Below are 20,767 nucleotides of genomic sequence, written 5' to 3' on the forward strand. Positions count from 1 at the left end.
ATGTCCTGATTTTTAGATTCTAAACTGTCTACAAGATGCAAATGCATGAGAAGGAAAGTATAGCAGTTTGTGGAGGCTAAAATAGAAATGCCATCTTGGAAAAATAAGAAACAGACAATCAAATCTAATTTTTCCAAAAACAGTGTATGTGTCTCTGATCAAATAAGATATATATAAGTTCAACAAAAGTTTGTTGTTGTTTTAATAAGTCATAAAAAAAAAAATTAACTTTCTTGTGACCGCATGGACTGTCGCCCACCAGGCTCCTTTGTCCGAGGGATTTTCCAAGCAATAATACTGGAGCAGGTTGCCATTTCCTTCTCCAGGCGATCTTCCTGACCCAGGGATTGAACCTCCGTCTCCTGCCTTGGCAGACAGATTCTTTACCACTGAGCCATCTGGGAAGCAACACTTTATTGAACATCTACAACTGGATATTCTGACACTTAACCACAGTTCTCAGGGCAATAAACTAATTCAGTGTGCATTGGGGATACAGATTGTTAGTATCAAAGCAGTAGTCTGTGCCCAGGATGCAAGCAGTAATACTTCAGAATAGTTCAGCCATTCGTCTTTCACTCTAGGGACTTAATTGTTATCTTAAAAGCATAATGATTTCAGTGCTTTATATCTACTTACAAACTTCCTTTTTGTTCTTTGCTTTTGTCTAGCTTTGTGGTCTCCAGACTTTGGTAGAGCCAAAGAATTAAGATAAATACTGCTATATATTCAAAAGTAAATAAATCACCATGTAAATTTCCCATAGAAATATATTCTTAACACATTTAAGAGATATTTCAGCTGTTAGTTGGTTTTAAAAAAAAAAGATTCAATGATAACAATCCCACTGACATTCCAAATAATATATTTTGTTTTTACTACTTTGTATAATAGATTCATACTTAACTTTTATTATCTCATAAGTATATGAAAGTTAAAATCAGAACTTTGCAATTTAAAGTTAAAACTTATAGCCAAGGCCACTTTTGAAAGAATTGAACACCAATGATAGTGGTTAGTTTTAACTTGCCTAGGAAGATCAATGAATACCAAGAAACTTCCTGCCCATGGTATTCATTTTAATTTAGAAATAAATCTCAAGATATTTGCTAACAATAGACCTAAAGTAATTGCTAATTATTTAATACCAACTACTTTGACATTTTACATATTGTGTATACAAGGGCCACCCCAAAAGAATCAGAGTGGGGATTTTATAAAGAGGCCTGTACATGAAATTTGAAAATTCCAAAGAAAATTTCAAAAACAACTAACCAAATAGATGACTGACTGCATAGAATAATGTTAGAGCAGCAACATTCCAAACAGCTTGTGGGCATACAGCAATGCTTAAAACTTCAACATGTGTGTTAAAGAGTATATTTCTTGGTTACCAATACTGATCTTTCTGGACATCAGAGTGATAAATTAAAATTGTAAGAAAATATTCCAATATATAACACTTCTTACATTGAAGTCCACATGAATGGCATGCTTACATGTCCAAAGATTAGCTTCCAGCCATAGAAATAATATGGGAAGCAAAGACTAAGCCAGAAATTCCCTGCATCACATTTTTTTTTCCTTGAAATAAGCTGAGCTTAAGAGTCCTATTACTCAGAAATGGACTCTGCAGACCACCAGCATCAGCGTCACCTGGGAACTTGTTAAAAATGCAGAATCTGAGTCCCTACCCCAAACCTACTCAACCAGAATTGGTATTTTTAAGGAGATCCTGAAGTGCTTAACATTTGAGAAGACACATTCTTTAAGGCTCCTCTGAGATACTTATATGCCCAAGAACACATAAGACATCGCCAGGCCCCATAGTGTCAGCTGCATTTCAAGGTTAGAGAGCGTGCAGATCCCCGGGGGACTCACTCACAGATCTGCCCTAAGTGGACCACATTTTGACTCATGCACAAGAGGTCTATATCTAAGAAAGAATACCTACCAAAGAATAAATACAAAGGAGACCAGAATTTCACAAATCCCTTCTGAGTGCAGCTGACTTTTAACAGACATTACCCCAACAAGACTTGTTAATAAATTTTGGGATTGAATTGTAGAGTATTTTGCAGCCATTTTTCAACTGACTATGGCTGTCTTTTTAATATAATGTCAAAGATTTAATTTGAAAGTAAAATTTAAGAATGTGAAAATGTTCTGTGTTATCTGTATATCTACCATAAAACTCTAACTTATATATATATAGCTTAGGAACAACTCTTCAGAAGGCCTTCATATCTTTTGATAGACTCTCCACATTGTATACTGTGCTTTTCCTGTTTATCTCTGATGTGATATCTTTCACCCATGTGATCTTTTCTGGAAATAAAATTAGCAAGCCAGTGAGCATTGGAATTTGCACAGAATTTATTTAAAAAGTCAAGATACAGTGAGTCTTTTGAGGCAAACAAATCAGGTTCCTGGGCTAAAGCTCAAATTGCTCTAACATACAAGCTATCATTTGTACAAATCCCTGAGAAATAAATGAAGAACTTGGCTCTCAAATAATATGGTCATGCCATTTAGAACTTTTTACTTTCTTTTTGTTTTTAAAAAAAATGAAGAAAATATAGTTAAATTACTTATATTCCCACCACCAAGTAGTTATTTTTATTCAGTTCAAATATATTTATTGTTTACATTTGCCTTAACAGTCAATATGCCATTTATATTCTGCCTCTTTTACTTAACATTATGTAACAAATGTTTCCCCATGATTCTACACTGCCTTCATCATGATTATTTTTAATGACCTGACACCATCCTAATGATATTTACTCTATTTACCCATTATTTTATTATTAGACTTCCAGCCAACCTCTTGCTATTGTGCCTAAGACTACTGCAAATGCCTTTGAACACATGACATTATTCTTTTCTTCAGTCATTTACGTTCTATGAATATATTCTCAAGGAAAATTGCTAATTTAAGGTTAATAATACTATTAAATGCATTATATACATTAACTATTTAGGAATTCTGCTTTTTCTTGAGCCAGGGATGAATTTCCCTTTTTTAAACAAATATATGGGACATTTGGATTTAGTTCTTTTCATAAAAGTTGCCAGCTTAGGAAATCATTGATAGTTAAACATAGAATCCACAGACAATTTCGTAACAATGAACTGCAAACCTTGAATAGGATCCTGCCTCCATATATATATACATCAAATATAAGGAAACATAGGCAAGCAATATACTAGTGACTAGACAGAAACCAATTCAGATAACTGAAGTCTACATAAGTGGGCCAATAAATTAAACTCAAATATACCCTCCAAAAATGCACAAATGACCAGTCACCAAATACAAAGAGCTTTTCTATGTCCCTTATTTGATTAGTTTTTAAAAATAACCTACAATTAATTCTTTCCTGCAAATCCTGTTTTTCTCCACCCAAAGTATCCACCTCGTCTAGTAAATGCTAAAAGCATATAGTTTAACTGGAATTATGAACAGACAGAGAAGGCCAATTTAAACAGATGTCATAATAAAAAAAATTTTACCCCACTTACATTTATTAGTTAATAGATGTCAAAATGGCCAATTTGACAGGAAGAGAAGAAGGAGCCACTTCAGTTACAGATTTCATGAAATCTGCCCCCCCCCCCCACAATAGTTCCTCTTATATGCAGTCCAAAGGTGTTGCATAAGCCCCTTCCTGGCAAGCAGGGATACATCATCAATTTCTTTGACAGTTCTGAAACTCTACTATTCAAATTGCTCTTTCACCATCGCAGTCTCCATGGAAAGCTCCAATATGTTAACATAATTCCAGATTCACTATTCTCAAATGTGCTGGCATCTGAGAGCTCTCTCTGAAGGAATCTTCTTGAATGGCCAGATCTGTTTTAAAAATTTTAGAGGTCACTCCAACTTTATGTTTCTCTTATACACATACATACCATTAAACAGAGTGTCCTTGGCAACTACTCAAATTTTAAAAGGTTTTTTAAACTCCAAATGACATGATGGATTATAATAATAATGCCAACTAAATATTTATTGAGTGCCTACTCTGTGCTTGGTGCTGTTCTAAGCATTTTATATTTATTAACTTAGTTAATCCTTATAACAATCCTAAGAGGAAGGGACTATATTATTTCTGTTACTTTACTGAAGGGAAAATTGAAATAAAGAGAGGTCAAGCAACTTGCTCCAAGTAAGAGGAAGCATGAGAATGGGTAAAATCAATGTTCAAATCCAGGCATCTGGCTTCAGGGTCCAACTATTTAACCACTACAGATAATGTCTTACCTCTAAGGATCTTGATTGTTTCAGGGTCTTCTGTGTTGGTCTTCTTAATTTTTTCAGCTTCCTATTGAGAAAATCAAGATATTGGCGGGTGCATAACCCTAAAAACCTCAAGTAATTGATTCTTTCCTGGTTGTCCTGCCTCTAAAGGGTAGGTCTCATAATCTACCAATCAGACAGAACAGTTTTTGCAAATGGCCAGAAAAATATTTGTTTTGTTTTTTTCTTAGACACCTAAAAAAGGTTTCATTATTAAAAGGAAAAGGCTCAGATGGTAAAGAATCTGCCTGTGGTGTAGGAGAACCAGATTCAGTCCCTGGGTCAGGAAGATCCCCTGAGAAGGGAATAGCAACCCACTCTAGTATTCTTGCCTGGACAGAGAAATCTGATGAGTTTCAGTCCATAGGGTTGCAGAGTCAGACACGACTGAGCAACTAACACTTTAATGCTTTCAAAATCATACGTAAAGTGATCTTGAACTTTATGCCCAAAATAATAATATTTTCTTTATTTTTTTTATATTGGAAAGTTAAAGCTGAAAGTTCAAGTCATTTTTTCCAAAAATAACTAAACCTGGGAACTGCTAAAACTCAAATGATAATTATGGACAATATTTAGAGAAAGCCACTCCATGACATGTCTGGAACAAGACAGACAAGAACATTCTCAACATCTGTCTTCTGACTAATATGTTATTGCTACTTTGTAACAGAGACTACTTTCAGCCCTCTTTAATTATCCTGACTTCTAGATTTTAAAAGAACAGTCATTGAATGTCTCTAGCTTTTTTACAACCTCCATTTCAAAACTGTATACCTTGTGTTTTTAAATCCTCGCTACAACCTTGCACTACAAGCCCAAGTCCTGTAAGAAGCTCCTAAAAACTCTTCTCTTACTGAGACAACCCACGATTCTCCTGGAGTGCTTCTCTGCTGGCTTTAGTAGAGAGAGAAATCTAACTTGGATGGCAGTTTTGTTCTTAATCTTCTCAGTTGATGAGCTATAAAAGTTTCTAGACTGTCTTAGTGCAAGTTGGTGCTAAAGTACACTGAAGAGCAGTATCAGGGAGAAAATAAATTCTATTTCAGATATGTTACGTGTAGGATGCTTCTGAGAAATTCAAGTAATACGAAAGAAGCACTGGTTCAAAAGGGTTTGTAGAACAAAAGGGGAGCCTGGATGCAAATTTCAAAGTTATCAAGAGATAGATGGAAATTAAAGCTGGAACATGTATGAGATCACTCAGTACGAAAAGCATAAGAAGAGAATGAAGAAACTGAAACTCCAGTGTTAAGCTTCTGTAGAGAAGGCTGAACAGCAAAGGTGGCTGAGAAAGCACATCCAAAGATAAAGCAGAAAACCAGGGGCAGATCACCACATGAGTCAAGGAAGAGGATATTTCAAGGCCTATGGAGTAACCAATGGCTGAAAATCATTTGAAAGATCAAGTAGCAAGAGAATGGAAATTTTTTTCTTGGAGTCCATCCATCGTTGATACTTTTTGTGAGAGGTTTTTCAGAACTTTGATGAAAGCAGAAGTCAGAATGCGGAGAAGTATAAGGTAAGCTAAATGAAGAAAGAAGGATCTTTCAGTATGATAGTGCTGTAAATAGTGATTAAAAGAATTGGTTCTAGAGAGAGACTGACGGAGTTGAAGTTGTTTCCATAACTAGCTGTGTGACCTTAGTGAGGCTACTTACTTCTGCTTCACTTTCTCCATCTGTCAACTGGGGGAAAACGGTAACTGACCACAAGCAGTTGTGAGCAGGAAGAGATCAAGTAACAGAGATCCTTTTATATAGTAACATCTCAATAAGGACTAGCAACAAGTATTGCAAAAACATGAGAGCATGACTTCTTTAGGGACTTGAAATTTGATGAATGAGAACAGGGAGTATGGAGATAAGAACAGCCAGGTTGAAGGGGTCCCAAACATGGAAGCCTTGAGTGCTGTACATTTCCTCTCAAGACATAAAGGTTTACTGAGGGAATTTAGGGAGAGAGTGATGTGACTATAGATCTATTTTAGAAAAGTCACTATGACTCTATAGCCCACAGGATAGATTAGAGTAGAATTCACTGAAGGCCAGGACAGCAGTTAGGAGCCCATTTCAAAAATCTAAATGAAAAGAGGCAATGCCTTGATTAAGGCAGAGGAAGTAGAAATGAAAAAAAGACTTAAGGAGATAAAATTATTACGACTTGATTACTGGTTATATATTGTAAGTGAGAAGTCTAGGATACTCACCCTTCACCTCCCAACACGCTGATGTGGGTGGCTAGTTGGATAGTACAGTTATTTACTGAGGAGGAGGAGTCTGTGAAGAAACAGAGGTCTAAGGGGTGCTTGGGAATTAATTAGGGGTTTCTTATTGTTCAATTTTGGATTTTCTGGGCTTGGGGAATACCCAGATATTAAAGATATCCCATATGCAAACTAGAACCCTTAGGGAAGTTTCAACTCAAGATCCTTAAGTGGTTATTTAAGTCGTGAGTGTCCAAGTAGTTACTGAGGAGGAATATCTCGAGAGAGGAGTATTGAAAAAAATGTTACACAGAGATTTATCTAGGAAAATATTGGTTGACAGACAAATATTCAATCCTATTGAAAATTTGGTGGAAGACCAATGATGGCAGCTGCCAGAGCCAGTTAACCTCCTCAAATGGGCTGCTTTAGTTCAAAAGCAGAGAGTCAACGATGAGACTAAGAGTGGGCACCAGGGAGAAGGCTAACCCCTCTCTCCTCCATTCAGCCTCCCAGTGTCTCCTTGTGGTCCACCTGATGTCAGAAAATCAGCATCCTGCACTGGAGAGGTTGACAAGCGGTTCCTTTAAAAGTAGCCAAGCTTCAGGAGGCATGTGTTAAATGAGAAACGTGATGGCATAGGGTCGTTGGTTTTCTGTGAAGAAGGATTTCCAGACGCTCTTGATGGAAAGGACAGCAGCAATGGGAGAGTGAGTGAGAAGCAAGAAGAAGCCAGTAGGTTAGATGTCAGAGCACGAACAGGCAAGATGATGGGCACTGCAGCTACTTTGTCCATTTGGGAAGGATGACAAGGTGAAGGCAGGTAGTTCCGAGTTGTTGGTAACCCAAACAGAGGCCACGAGAGGCTTCTGTCTCCAGGCATGATAATCACCTCATCCCAGGCAGTAGATATTGCACACTTAGCCCAAGTCACACCCTTTGCCGTACCTTTTTGCCTGGTGAGCCCTGCTCACAGTTCACAACCCACCTGAAATGTTATGTTTTCAGGAAAAAAATAGGACTCTGGTGGAGCATATACCAGAGAGTGGAAGGCTATTTTTAAAATAGTGGAAAATGACTATACTAAAATGATAGCAGTAACAACAACATTGAGTCATGAGCTGGGGAGCCTGTGTTCTGTTCCTGGTTTTGCCACCATCTGTGTGACCCTGGACAAGTGACTTAACCTCTTCAGGCCTCAGTTCTCTTATTCATATGATGAGAGAGTCAGTGAGAGACAGTATGTTATGTGAATAATGAGCGAATTCATATAATGAAAGCCAGTGAGTTCTGTGATACTTTATGAGTAGCCCGTGACACCATGGCCATTGCTGGGTGGAGAAGCAGCATGCATCCTGGCTGGGCTGCCCTAGCATGCTGTCAGAAACCCCTGCCAATGAATCAGCATCATGGAGCATCCCAGAGAAATCAGAAAGCAAGCCTACAGGCAGCCTCGCTTTCCTTGGTGAGTGCCCTCAACAGCAGAGCCTCTTTGCTCTTACAGGACTAGGATGGTTCCCTTACATTGGATTTTCTAGGGGATCCATTTAGAATATCTCAGAATCTTCAGGATCATTTGATTACCTGTTAACTCTTAGGGAAGTGATGAGAAGGAAAGAAGTGAAAGGGAAAGGACCTTGAAGAGTGGATTTAGTGTCCTTTGTCAGCCTTTTCCCTTTCCTGCAGTTTACCCACATCACTTCTTCCCTCCCTCCCACAGTATCATTTAAAGAGATCCCTTCTCCGTTTTCTAAGGATAGTTCTGTTATCTGTGCTCATAGGTCGAAACCCACTGCTCTAGTACTGAACAGGGGCCAATACCTAAAGTAAGAAAGTATATGTTTAAGAAGTGAGGAAGACATACATCGCTAGACTGTATGTCCTGGATCAACATCAGCCTCCTTCTTTTCCTTTATATTAGAAAGTTTGAGGTAAGGATCCTGATGAAGGGGAAACCACAGTTCTACCCCTCTATTTCTGCCCCTCATTCACTGCCCACTCACTCCCCACCATCCCAGCAGCTGGCATCCACATCACCAGATCTGCAGGATACTTTCTTGTCTGTACAGGGTCTGCCATTGTTGGAGAATCCCTTCCATAAACTTACTTAAATTATAGATATCATTCAGCCCAACTAACCACATTCTTCTCTTCTCGCTCATATATCTCCTCTCAAAGGGATGAACACAGCCAGCCATGTTTTATACCCGAGACTCTTGGGACCGTAGGTGATTGGAATGTGAGTACACACCTGGTCAGTGTATCCTGGATCCTTGATGAGACGTGGCCTTACAAGAAGAGTTAAACCAGTCAGATTCTCCCTTTCTCGGGAATTTGAAATAGAGAGCAATATGGGGTGAGAGTTGAAAGGTCCTGCTATATGAAGATTATAGAGGCAGCTGTTTGATCATGTGAGCCCAAAGTTATGAGGGTCAGAAATTATGAATGAGCCGAGAAAGAGGTCCTTAGAGAGAAAGAGATAAAGCCAATACAAAGAGAGAACCAGAAAGGCCAAAAGATTCAGGGAGATGGAGAGAACGTATGACTTCCAAGCATTGCTTCCCAGAAGCCAAAAGAGACGCTGTGGCCTCCCACTGTCTGTTTTCTCTCTGCCCTCCGCGAACTCTTCTCTATTTGTCTTTAACTGTTGTTGGTTTGTTTAGTTGCTAAGTTGTGTCTGACTCTACAACCCTATGGACTGTATCCTGCCAGGCTCCCCTGTGCATGGGATTTCCCAGGCAAGAATACTGGAGTGGGTTGCCATTTCCTCCTCCAGGGGATTTTCCTGACCCAGGGATTGACTCCACATCTGCATTGGCAGGTGGATTCTTTACTGCTGAACCACCAGGGAAGCCTCCTTTAACTATTAGCCTTTTCCATTGAAGGTTCTACCCTTCGGCCTTTTTCAGTCCATGCAGGTGGCGCTAGTGGTAAAGAATCCCCCTGCTAGTGCAGGAGACATAAGAAACTCGAGTTCGATCCCTGGATTTGGAAGATCCCCTGAAGGAGGAAATGGCAACCCACTGCAGAATTCTTGTTTGGAGAATATGGGCAGAGGAGCCTGGCAGGCTGTAGTCCATTGGACAGAGGAGCCTGGTGGTCTGCAGTCCATTGGATCACAAAGAGTCAGACACAACTGAAGTCACTTAGCACACACACACACTTTCCATGGGACGTGGTCTTGGCTTCCAAAAGCCTATACCTGATGGTGCTCACGTCTGAATCTATGCTAGCTCTCTCTCTCTCTCTCTCTAATCTCTCCATTGAGCTCTAGACCTGTTTATTTATCTGCCTTATGGACACTGCCATTCCCCATGGGCATTCCACCAGCACTTCAGAATCCACATGTCTAAAACCAAACTTACGGTCACACCTACTCTTCCTCTAAAACTCCTTTTCAGTGAAAGAAACTTTCAGCAGAAAAATAAGTAACCTTAGACTTCTGCTGCTTAGATCCATTGGAACATTCAGTTTACTCGCTCAGTCATGTCCGACTCTTTGCAACCCCATGAATCGCAGCACGCCAGGTCTCCCTGTCCATCACCAACTGCCGGAGTCCACCCAAACCCATGTCCACGGAGTCAGTGATGCCATGCAGCCATCTCATCCTCTGTCGTCCCCTTCTCCTCCTGCTCCCAATCCCTCCCAGCATCAGGGTCTTTTCAAATGAGTCAGCTCTTCACATCAGGTGGCCAAAGTATTGGAGTTTCAGCTTCAGCATCAGTCCTTCCAATGAAGACTCAGGACTGATCTCCTTTAGGATGGACTGGTTGGATCTCCTTGCAGTCCAAGAGACTCTCAAGAGTCTTCTCCAACACCACAGTTCAAAAGCATCAATTCTTCGGTGCTCGGCTTTCTTGATAGTCCAAGTCTCACATCCATACATGACCACTGGAAAAAACCATAGCCCTGACTAGACAGACTTTTGTTGACAAAATGTCTCTGCTTTTTAATATGCTGTCTAGGTTGGTCATAACTTCCCTTCCAAGGAGTAAGGGTCTTTTAATTTCCTGGCTGCAGTCACCATCTGCAGTGATTTTGGAGCCCAGAAGAATGAGCATTAAGTCATAGTCATTCAGCCTCCAGCGTTTCTCATCACTGCTCCTCTTCTTCAGTCCCACTGCTACTGCCTTAAGCTCAGAGACTCATAACTGCCCTTTTGGTTTCCTTGGCATCAGTCTTCTACCCTTGCTTATAACTCTTCTGTGGCTTTCCCATTTTCTTACAGGAAAACCCAAACTCTGAAGCTGTGGCGTCCAGTTCTTCTAGATGCTTCCCTGCCTACTTCATCTGCACAGTCCTGCTCTGCACTCCCTCTAACCCCAGTTGCAAATGATTCAGACTTTCTGCAACTCCCACAGCATATCAAGTGTTGCCTCCATCTGGACATTGCTCTCCCGGATCCTTCTTCCAGGAAGGCTAACATCCCTTTCTCTTCCTGTCAACACTTTCCTGTGTTGTTGTATTTATGAGCCTGCCCCCACATTTAAATCCCTAGCCTTTTATTACACCCCAACTGTACTCTGCACAGATGACTGTGACAGCATCAATATCATAGCACTTAATTTTAAAATGTTTGTATTCCTCTGTTCGACCTAGAAGGGCAGGAAATCTATCATTTTTACTGTTTGTCCTGTGCCTAGCAGTGAAAGCATCCAGAACTTGCTGTAGAGGAAAGGAAGGAAATGAATACCCTGATCCTCTGGGAGTAGTGGTGGGGTGGTGGGGACCAGCTTACCCTCTAAAAAAAAAAGAATAATACCCAATAAGTGAGGTCATGAAATTTTATGGTCATAATTTAAAATGTCCTCCAAAAAGGAAAAAATAAGTCTCTCCTACAGAGGGCAAAAAAGGGCACCATCGTTTTCCTCAGAAAGTACAGTATCTCTTTGGCAGCTGAAAGTAGAAACCCCTCAAAGATAGGTAGCCTGTTTCTCATAATGATAACTGAGCAAGATGAAACAATTTCCTGAACTACAGAAAAACACGCAAAAACAAGATTTTTTTCATCTGCACCCCTGTCTTATTGAGATGCGTGGGTGGGATTTGATCCATTGAGATCCTGGTAAGCAAGGTGAAAATAGAGCCCGTCACAAAGGTCTGGCAAGGCTCTGTCCCGCTGCTAAAACTGCCGGAGCGTCCGGTAGTCCCTAATAGCTGAGCAGCCCCTGCTGCTGGCTGCCTTGAAGAAATGCTCGAGAACTGTTCAATAATTTCTGTTTAGGATGTAATAAATGGCTCATTTAATCCAGGTGGGAGAAGACTGCCACCCCTCTAGCCTGGATCCCTGGGCTGACGTGCGGAAGGAGACTGGGACTGTGAGTCTGTCCCCGGGTGTCCCTGCCGTGTGCACTGTGGTGTCTAAGCACCCGCTCGTGTGTCATGCCCTAGTGCAGGAGGGAAGGAACTGGCTGAAGCCCAGGAGGCATACTGAGTGAGCTCCTGGGTGGAGGTCAGAGAAAAAGGCACAGGGAAGGGGGAGGGGCCCTTGTATCTAATAGCTTTGGGGGGAGGGAAGGACCTGAGAGGAGGGATATTCTCCTGCCAGAATAAAATGGTGAATGCAAGCTGAATACATTCTCCTCAAGAGTGGGAAGCCACTTGATTTCTGCATTGTGAGGAAGATCGTTTTCCTGGGCACGTGCTGGGGTAGTTGGAAGGCAGGCAATGCATGTTTCCTCCCTTACCCATCCTGCTGCCCCAGGACTGCAGGCAAATGTAAGTCTCAGACTTGCACAGGTTTCCTCGGTGTGAGTCTCTTCCCTGTCTGGTTAACACTTTCTCGCTCTCCAGGTGTCCTCCTATGTGTCAGTTACTGTGAGCTAACATTCTGCCCGCACTTCCAAAGAACTGATGCTTTTGAACTGTGATGTTGGAGAAGACTCTTGAGAGTCCCTTGGACTGCAAGGAGATCCAACCAGTCCATCCTAAAGGAGATCAGTCCTGGGTGTTCATTGGAGGGAATGATGCTGAAGCCGAAACTCCCGTACTTTGGCCACCTCATGCGAAAAGCTGACTCATTTGAAAAGACACTGATGCTGGGAGGGATTGGGGGCAGGAGGAGAAGGGGACGACAGAGGATGAGATGGCTGGATGGCATCACCGACTCGATGGACATGATTTTGAGTGAACTCCAGGAGTTGGTGATGGACAGGGAGGCCTGGCGTGCTGCGATTCATGGGATCTCAAAGAGTCGGACATGACTGAGTGACTGAGCTGAACTGAACATTCTACCCACACTTCCACCACCACCCCAACAAGAGGCCAGAGCACCATCTAGGTCACTGCCATGTGGTCGTGAGAGCACAGGAGCAGTATTGGCACGCCTCCTTCCTTATCTGCCCTCAATTCTGGGCCAAACTGACTCAAAGGCAAGAGCCAGAAGAAAACCATTGCCTCTCCAGATTCTGACATAGAGCATTGTCCAGTCTCACCTGTTTAATAAAGGCTTTGAACTTTAATTATCAATATATAATGTTATACATCATCATTATGTATGGTGTAAGATGAAATAACCCAAAGCTGGCAATACTGCAACATTCTAAACGAAAGCATTAAAGACACTCTGAATGGACCACACAGGCTGGAGGACAGCCTAAGCAGTAGGTTTGTGAATGGGAATACAGAGGGCAGAGCTACATTTCTGTGCCAAGGACCCCTTGGGCCCCTTCTCAAGCAATTTTTAAAAATGTATAGTGAAATACAATACTTTGGCCATTTGGTGCAAAAAGCCAACTGACTGGAAAAGACCCTGATGCTGGGAAAGCTTGAAGGCAGAAGGAGAAGGGGACATCAGAGGATGGGCTAGTTAAATAGCATCACCGACTCAATGGAGATGAATTTGAGAAAACTCCAGGAGATAGTGGAGGACAGAGGCACCTAGCATGCTGCAGTTCATGGGGTTGCAAAGAGTTGGACATGACATAGCAACTGAACAACAACAAAATACATAATTTGGCAAGGGAAACTAATCATATTGAGATAGTTAAAGTTTTTTAAAATTATAATTCAGTAATATATGTCTTTTTTTATTACTCATTAAATAATAAGATTAAGTAGCAGTTCTAAAAGCCACTGTGATTTTGAAGTAACAGCCAGTGTAAGAAATACCTGAAGACATCAGCCACAACTGCAGTAGGACATGAAAATGTCTGCACCTTCTCTTGGCAATTTGACAATTGGTCTTCATAAAACTTAAAATGTCTGCTCTTCAGAAGAAAATGAAAAACAGGACCCAGATTGGTAAGAAATATTTGCAAAGCACATTTCTAATGAAGAGTTTGTAGACAGATTACATAAATAGTGACATAAAAACTAAGCAAAAAGAGAGGCAAAAGATTTGCACAATATTTCACCAGAAAATACATACAAATAGCAATGAACACATAAAAAACTATTCAATATCATTAATCATCGGGGAAAATGAACTAAAAGGAGATAACCACTACATGCCCATTCGAATGGCTAAAATTAAATGGATTAATACTACTAACTTGGAGACAACCAACGGAGCTCTAAAGATTGCTGGTGGAAATGCAAATAACACAATTATTCTGGAGAACAATTGGCAGATTTTTACAAAATTGGACATACTTACCATACTCAGCAACAATTCCATAAATGTTTACCTAAGAGAAATGAAAACAGAGGTCCATACAGCAAATGTTAATTGTATCTTTATTCCTAACAGCCAAAAGCCCATCAGCAGCAGAATAGATAAAAACATTGTGGTATTACAATATACAATAAAATACTTCTCAATAGCTGGCAGTGAACTACTGATAACAGCAACAATATATGTGAATTTCAAAAGCATTGCTGTAAGTGGACAAGCAAAATAAGCTGGACGCATGCTGGACATGCTGTATCTATGACATTAACACAACATTCTAGAAAAGTCAAAGCTGTAGAACCAAAGCAGACTGGATTGGTTGCCACTGAGCTGTGGGTGAGGGGAGGAATTGCCTACAGGGGTCATAAGGGAACTTCCTAGGGGGATGCAAATGTTCCATATGTTAGTTTGGCTGTGAACACACAATTGCACGTGTGTCAGATTTTAAAACTGCCCTTAAAAAAGGCGAATGTTATTGTATATGGGATTTTTATCTCAAAACCTGACTTATAAAAAATTCTAAAGTTTTATCAAAGAGAACTTGTAAATATTTTGTTACTAGAGCTAAAGTGTCATGTTAGAGAATTCAAAATCAGGATTTTCCACCCAAAATGAAAATAGGCATTTGTCTGTACTCTAAATACAGAGAAGAACAGATGTATTGGCTCAGTATCTTATTGGGTTTGTATGCTATTTGGAAATTGGATTGTTTTGACAGATTCCTTGCTAGCCAGGAAAAGCATTAAGGGATTATTTGTCCACTGTGTTTTCAGATTTTTCCCTAATGATAAAATCATTTGAAATATAAGAGGGCAGCCAAAGTAATTTTACTCAGGGAGATATTATTTCATACACAGACATGTCAGAAACAGCATAAGCAAGAAAAGAAGATTACTCCAATTTTTAACATTTTTTGCCTTATTTCAACAGCAACAAACAATTTCAATCCTAAGCAGCACATAATTCAGATTTCCTTTTAAGAGTTCCTCAATTTAAAGACGTGAAATCATTTGTTAATGTGGGTGTTGTAAACTTCACATTGCAAATTGAATCTTTACTTCTCAATGCCTACTTTAATGCTAACTATTTGAGGATACCATCTGATTATATCATTGTTTTTACTTGTGTATAGGCTCTAATGTCTTTCTATTGTGCTGCAGAATAGTTTGCTTTAATAGAATTCTATGTATTTCAAGAATTTCTTTGCAAAGAAAGCAAAGAAAAGCTTTAAATTCTTCATAAAAGCAATGTTCTTCATTTATTTGTTAATAGAACATTAATGTTACCTAACTTATCTAAAAGAGTTCTTTTTTTTTCCAGTCCACAGTTCATAGAATGAAGAAACCACCACTTATTTTAAATGAGTTTCTGTATAACTATCAAATGAATTAATTTTTACCTTTGTGCCTTTGTATTGACATAACATTGGTTGTTTTAATGAACTGGTGGTAAATAATTTTGTTTCTTTTTACATTCTTTTTTTTTTTTTTGCCAGAAAAGCCAACTAAACTGCTAAATCAATGTATATTTTTTTTTCTCCATGGATATACTTGATCTTCAACTAATTATTTGCCGATTTGCTATATTTACATGAAGTTTATTCTTTTGTATCTCTAGGGCTGCTGCCATCTAACACACTAGCTGCTAGCTATATGGGAGTATTTAAATTAGTTAAAATGAAATTTAAAAATTCAGTTCCTCACTCACACCAGACAGATTTCAAGTGCTGAGCGGCCATATGTGGTCTGTGGCTACCCTCTAAGACACAGAACTTTGCCGTCGTCACATGACTTCTATGGAGCAGTGCAGACCTAGATCAGTGTCAGAAAACTGTCTTTTTGTAGTAAATCCTGTAGCGTTTATGACCAACAGGTAAAACTGAGGTTACTCTATAGGCATTACTTAGGCATTTGAAAAGTAGCTCTATTTAAAAATGGAAAAAGCATTCCTCCAGGCAGTGACAGCAGGCAGCAGACTGGAGTTGAGCCCTAGTTTGCCTGCTGCCGGTGCTGGTCATCCACTCCTGTACTCCGTCAGAACATCTTTTTTGAACAGACCTATGTTTTAAGCACTGGGCTAAATATTAAGTATAGTATAGTGAACAAGAAGTATAGTCTCAGCTCTCATGTAGTCCAGAACTTAACAAGAAAGGCACCCTAACAAAAATTACTTTTATTTTAATTTAACAACTGAAATGAAGCTAAACAAATAACAGGGGAACCTAACCTGGATAAAACATTGAGCTGATTTTAAAAATTATCTGTAACTAATAGTTTTTAAAAATACAACAACTATTTAGGCTTTCCAGCTGACCCATTTGAAAAAGGCATTATAAAAGTTAATAAATTTACATAATATTTCTAAATGGGCTGATGTTCAAATAGATTCTTACATACCATCTGTTTTATGTATGTGAAATAGTATATCCAATGACAGAAATTATACCTGTATAAATATAATTACATTTGTTATCAATGTAACATTCATTGATGTTTGGTCTTTTGTCTTCCTTGTCTAGCATCTTTTATAAAAATTAAAGTCTATAAATTAAATTTGTTTCCTTGTAACCCAGAAAAACTTGCCACAGATAAACTCCTAAAATGGCCCAAGTTTTATATTAATTATTTTTATCAAAATTGAAATTGAGGCCATTACTAAATGAAATAATGTGATGCTTATAAACCTAGGATACTTTGACAGGTATATTTTTTGGAACATATGTCTTCTTTTCATTTATGAGAGCTCAGTATACATAATCTGCACGACAACAACAAAAAATTAAAATAAATACTATGCTGTCTTCCTGTGTATTGGCAGTGTCTCTCAAAATTATATTTGACTTTCTGAGCCCTTTATTGTACTTTGCAGTTCTTTTAAATGTGGGCTTTTTTATGGCGGTGTCAAGAACTTGCTGTGAATCTAAATATTTAATCACTGAGCATGTGTGAGAAGGAATTGAGTGAGCAGGTGCCATTCTAAATTGAATACACACCTTGAATGACAAATAGGCGAAACTGAAATTGTTTTGAGATTAAATCATGTGCTATATATCTCCTTTGTCTCAATAAATAAGCCCCAAACTGTTAAATGCAGCTGATTATATACCAAGATGAGAATAAAATAAAGGGGATAAAATATTTCCTAAGGTCATGACATGGAGTTTTAATTCTTCAGTTTCACTAAAATTAACAGGCCCAGGATCAAATCCTGCTGACTCAGGTTTCAGTTCAGTGCAGTTCAGTTGCTTAGTTGTGTACAAATTTGCAACCCTGTGAACTGCAGCACACTAAGCTTCCCTGTCCACCACCAACTCCTGGAGCTTACTCAAACTCATGTCCATCGAGTCGGTGATGACATCCGGCCATTTCATCCTCTGTCGTCCCCTTCTCCTGCCGCCCTCAATCTTTCCCAGCATCAGGGTCTTTTCAAATGAGTCAGCTCTTTGCATCAGGTGGCCAAAGTATTGGAGTTTCAGCTTCAACATCAGTCCTTACAATGAACACTCAGGACTGATCTCCTTTAGGATGGGCTGGTTGGATCTCCTTGCAGTCCAAGGGACTCTCAAGAGTCTTCTCCAACACCACAGTTCAAAAGCATCAATTCTTTGGTGCTTAGCTTTCTTCATAGTCCAACTCTCACATCCATACATGAGCACTGGAAAAATCATAGCTTTGACTAGACAGACCAGTGTTGGCAAAGTAATGTCCCTGCTTTTGAATATGCTGTCTAGGTTGGTCATAACTTTTCTCCTAGGAGTAAGCATCTTTTAATTTCATGGCTGCAGTCACCATCTGCAGTGATTTTGGAGCCAAAAAAAATAAAGTCTGTCACTGTTTCTGTTGTTTCACCATCTATTTGTCATGAAGTAATGGGCCCAGATGTCATGATCTTAGTTTTCTGAATGTGGAACTTTAAGCCAACTTTTTCACTCTCCTCTTTCACTTTCATCAGGAGGCTCTTTAGTTCTTCTTCACTTTCTACCATAAGGGTGGTGTCATCTGCATATCTGAGGTGATTGATATTTCTCCCAGCAATGTTGATTCCGGCTTGTGCTTCCTCCAGCCTGGCATTTCGCATGATGTACTCTGCATAGAAGTTAAATAAGCAGGGTGACAATATACAGCCTTGACATACTCCTTTCGCTGTTTGGAACCCAATCTGTTCTTCCATGTCCAGTTCTAACTGTTGCTTCGTGACCTGCATACAGATTTCTCAGGAGGCAGGTCAGATGGTCTGGTATTCCCATCTCTTTCAGATTTTTCCACAGTGTGTTGTGATCCACACAGTCAGAGCCTTTGAAGTAGTCAATAAAGCAGAAGTAGATGTTTTTCTGGAACTCTCTTGCTTTTTCGATGATCCAGTGAATGTTGGCAATTTGATCTCTGCTTCCTCTGCCTTTTCTAAATTCAGCTTGAACATCTGGAATTTCACAGTTCATGTACTGTTGAAGCCTGGCGTGGAGAATTTTAAGAATTACTTTAATAGGATGTGAGATGAGCGCAATTGTGTGGTAGTTTGATCATTCTTGGCATTGCCTTTCTTGGGGACTAGAATGAAAATTGACCTTTTCCAATCCTGTAGCCAGTGCTGAGTTTTCCAAATTTGATGGCATATTGAGTGCAGCACTTTAAAGCATCATCTTTTAGGATTTGAAATAGCTCAATTGCAATCCCATCCCTCCACTCTCTTTGTTCATAGTGATGCTTCCTAAGGCCCACTTGACTTCACATTCCAGGATGTCTGGCTCTAGGTGAGTGAATATACCACCGTGGTTATGTGGGCCATGATGATCTTTTTTGTATAGTTCTTCTGTGTATTCTTCCCACCTCTTCTTAATATCTTCTGCTTCTGTTAGGTCCATACCATTTCTGTCCTTTATTGTGCCCATCTTTGCATGAAATATTCCCTTAATATCTCTAATTTTCTTGAAAAAATCTCTAGTCTTTCCCATTATATTGTGTTCCTCTATTTCTTTGCATTAATCACTGAGTAAGGCTTTCTTAGCTCTCCTTGCTATTCTTTGGAACTCTGTATTCGAATGGGTATATCTTTTCTTTTCTCCTTTGCCTTTCGCATCTTTTCTTTCCTCAGCTATTTTTTAGGCCTCCTCAGACAACCATTTTGCCTTTTTGCATTTCCATTTCTTGGGGATGGTCTTGATCACTGCCCCTGTACAATGTCGCAACTCAGGTTTAAGTTGTTCTTTTATGGTGACAAATGACGTGCTCCAAGAAACTAAAACCTGACATTCCCATCACATCTTAGAACAATGCAAGTTCGAATAATGCCAAGAACAGTAGGGTTTAAAAACAAATTTAAAAACTGTGACTGAATCTATCAAGAAAAGATTCCATGTGTGAAGATTCCATATATGACTCCCTAGCCACAGCACTGTTCCTCTCAACCTTTGTACAATTTCAGCCAGAGATTCTCTGTTATTCTGTAATGCACTTTATGTAAAAATTAAGGACTCTGGCTCCCTCAGTGTCAATGTCCTCAACTCATCTTTACTGAGAGAGAAAAAAAGTCACACCCATTTAACACAGAGGCTTGAAGGCCTAGCACAGTAACCCCATCTTAGTGTCATCACGGATGGAGCATGTTGACAACTGGCATATATTTTCCTCGTGGACCATGGAACCTCTCAGCACCCAATGGTACATCTGTAGCTAGATCACCGTGTGCTTCCCTCTGAGGTTCCATCGGTCTCCAGGAAGGAGCTTCGCTCTGGTTCACCTACACCACAACATCACCGCTCGACCCAGTGCCCTTCTGTTGGTTTCCGTTGCTAGAACCTTTGACACAGGAATTGTTGCTGGTGCAGTTGGACGGGGGACACAGTCGGCTGCTGGAGTCGGAGGAGTAGATCTCGGATCTGCAGCCATCTCAGATCTGCCCCACCCTTCATTTCTGCATACAGTCTGTCATTTGGATCCCTATGTCTTAATCCTCATTCCTGAGGTCTCAACCACATCAAAACGTGTCTTGGCACAATCCAGTTTCTCTACTTGCATTTCAAATGTTCCACTGTTATCTGAAGCACTTCCTGTTTCCCTTAGACTCCTCTAGCCCCAGAGGAAGCTGAAAGATTTGCTGGGTTCTCTTTTCCCCAGTAGAGGCTCTCTGCCTCAACCAAGGCTAGTCCTCAAACCTTAAAGAAAATGATGGCCAATAACAGCCTGCTTACTTCAGAAAGTGATTTTACTTTTTCTGGAATTTTTGTTTATGCCATTTCCTTGCTTTCTAATATATTTAAAATATGTTCTTTTTCGGTAGTTTATTTGCCCTTTTATTTTTTCCTTTGGTGGTTGCAATAAAAGTGTGGGCTTGCTGTGACCTACTACATCCTCCCCAAAAGCAGACCTATTCAAGTTATTTTAACATGCTGATATATGTCTGCTCCACCTCATTAATGCCTCTGTTCAGTACAGCAAAAGGGAAACCTGTGACAATGTCGCTTTTTTGGTGAAGGGATAGAAATGAATATAACAGTGTGTTTTATAGGGTCTGGAAACAAACTGTAACCCTTTTCATTGGTATATATTTAAAGATACAACCAAGAGACATAAAACTTAAAAAAAAATTCAAAAATACTAAAGGAGCCAAAGTTGAAAATTATCTAGTTACCACGACCTATCTTTTTAAC

General features: G+C 39.7%; 1 protein-coding gene across 4 annotated transcripts in view; it reads left to right on the forward strand.

The window, feature by feature from the left end:
* METTL25 (methyltransferase like 25) overlaps positions 1 to 20,767 on the forward strand; it is a 250,623-nt gene that overhangs the window by 119,891 nt on the left and 109,965 nt on the right. The window contains exon 13 of one of the 4 annotated variants that reach the window (XM_069584138.1): positions 10,738 to 12,977. The exons of the other annotated variants lie outside the window; for them this stretch is intronic. The gene's annotated coding sequence lies outside the window, so the exon portion shown is untranslated. Of the gene's footprint in view, positions 1 to 10,737; positions 12,978 to 20,767 lie in introns of those variants that run through there. 4 annotated transcript variants of the gene reach the window in all.

Source organism: Ovis canadensis, chromosome 3 (assembly GCF_042477335.2).
Source record: "Ovis canadensis isolate MfBH-ARS-UI-01 breed Bighorn chromosome 3, ARS-UI_OviCan_v2, whole genome shotgun sequence".
Taxonomy (NCBI): domain Eukaryota; kingdom Metazoa; phylum Chordata; class Mammalia; order Artiodactyla; family Bovidae; genus Ovis; species Ovis canadensis.